Here is a 2500-nt window from a genome sequence, read left to right as displayed (position 1 = left end):
GCCTCGATCACAAGGACTTGGGCCCCCCGAGAGCGGCGCCGGGGATGGGGGCTTCCGTACGCCACACTTCCCGCGCCCCACCGCGGGGCGGGGATTCGGCGCTGGGCTCTTCCCTCTTCACTCGCCGTTACTGAGGGAATCCTCGTTAGTTTCTTTTCCTCCGCTGACTAATATGCTTAAATTCAGCGGGTCGCCACGCCTGACCTGAGGTCGCGAACGGAAAAGGACGCGCGCCGACGACGACGACGGCGCGCCCGCCTGTCTCGCTCCGCCACGAGCCGCCCGGACCGCGCGCGGCACGCGCCGCGGGAGACGGGCCCCCCACTCGCCGCAGCCGCCGCCGCCGCCGCCGCCCCAAGGACGGCCGGCGGCGGACTCGCCCTCCCGGCGCGCGGCACACCGCGCGCGCGCGCGGCAGCACGACGGCACGGGCACCGCACGCGCGGTAACCCCTGCCCGCAGACAGCCGCGCGCGCGCGGGGACCGGCGGGGAGGGCGGCCGCCGCGCCTCCGACCCACCGGAGCCCGGCGGCTCGCTCGGGGACGACGGACGGACGGACGCCCGGACGACAGAGGGGGGCACGAGCTCCACCCACGCGGGCGCGCTCCGGGAGCGCGAGGAGCCCGGCCGGCTCCCCGAGGGGGTCTCCACTTCGGGGCACGAAGGCCCGGCCGGCCCGGACGCCCGGACGCGGCGCGGGCCTGCGAGGCGCCCCAGCCGCGCCGCGCCGCCGCCCCGCGGCGGCGGCGCCGGCGATTGACCGTCAAGCGACGCTCAGGCAGCCGTAGCCCCGGGAGGAACCCGGGGCCGCAAAGTGCGTTCGAAGGGTCGATGATCAATGTGTCCTGCAATTCACATTAATTCTCGCAGCTAGCTGCGTTCTTCATCGACGCACGAGCCGAGTGATCCACCGCTAAGAGTTGTCTGCCTTTTCGGCGCCGCCCCGCGCGCGCGGGGGGGCCGGGGCCGCTCCGCGCGACCCCCTAACGAGGACGCTCCCCGACCCGACGACCGACCGACCGAACGACGGAACGGCGGCCGCGGCCGAGCGAGCGTCGCCTCCGCTGACCGTACGAGCACACGTGAGAAAAAAAAAAAGGCGAGGGAGACGCCGAGTCTCCCGAGCGACGGGAGCCCGCGCTCCCGACCGCCCCCCCGGGCCCGACGAGACCCGGGCTCGCGCTTCGAGGCCGGCCCAGGCGCCCGGCTCGGCCCGGCCCCGGCGAGACGCGGCGGCGCGACCGCCGCGCCGCCCGCCTCCCTCGCCCGACGCCTCGCCCCGACGCCGGCGTCCTCCGCGGCGCCGCCGCCAACCGGGCCCGACGCGGCCACCCGAGCCCGCGCCGCCAGAGCGACGGCACGGCGGCGGACGAGCGACGGACGGACGGACGCACGCACGCCGCCCGACCGCCCGACGGCCACCCGCGCGCTCTCGCCTCGCCCGCAAGCCGCACGCCACGAACCCCCTTTCGCTCCGGCCACCGGCGCCTTCAGACGCACGCTCCTGCTTTCGCACTCGCCCACGCGGCACCTCGCGCGGACGCGCGGCCGGGCGGCCGACGGGACGGCACCGGAACGAGGAGCGGCGCCCGCTCTCCGCGCCTCCGCGCGGAGACCGGCTGCGGGACGCCCCTACACCGGCCCGCCCGCCTGCTCGCTCGGCGCGGCCGGCGAGGCCGAGGGTCGAGCCGGGCGGGGAGCGCCGACAGAGGTCGCGAGCGGGGAGCGACGGGAGACGCCGCGGCGCTTGGGGGACGGCGAGGCCGCGGGCGCGCGCCGGCACGGAACGAGCGGCGGCGCCGCCGCCGCCGCCACCGCCGCCGCCACCGCCGCTCGCGCGGGGCCCGCTGGCCGCCGCCGGACACGGCGCGGCACGCCACGCCGCCGAGCGCTCGGCGGGGGCGGGGAGCCGAGACGCGCGTCTCGGCCCCTTGCAGGCGCGGGCGAGGTCGACGGCGGCCGACCGCGCGCCCGCGCGCGCGGCGTCTCCGCCGAGACCGGACCGCGGAGAGAGGAGCGGGCTCCGACCCCTCTCCGGCCCCGCCGCCCGCGGGGGGCGAGCGCGGGGACCGCCGGCGGCGAGCGAGCGCGCGAGCGCGGGGGAGCGGCGCGCCCGCGAGCGCCGACCCCCCAACGACGCGCCCCGCCCGCCGCCGACGGCGAGCCCGCCCGCCCTCGCGGGCCGCCGCGGGCCGCACGAGTCTTTAAACCTCCGCCCGGCTCGGCGGCCGACAACCCTGGCGGCCCGGAGCCCGGGGCCCGCGGCCATCCCCTAACCGGGCCGGCGCTCGGCGCCGCAGCCGGCGGGAGCGCGCTGGCACGCGGGACCACACGGGTGGGCTCGCCGAGGGGAGGCCGCCGACGCGCGGACGCTAGGTACCTGGCCCTGGGATGAGGGAAACGACCCGAAGGCCCCGCGGGGGTGCCTCCCCCGCCACCGATGCCGCCGCCGGCGGCGGCACACGGAGAGACGGGGCGCCGAGGGGGAACCCGGCACCC

This window comes from Aythya ferina, assembly GCF_964211825.1.
Source record: "Aythya ferina genome assembly, contig: HAP1_SCAFFOLD_126, whole genome shotgun sequence".
Lineage (NCBI taxonomy): Eukaryota > Metazoa > Chordata > Aves > Anseriformes > Anatidae > Aythya > Aythya ferina.
This window is presented reverse-complemented; position numbering follows the sequence as displayed.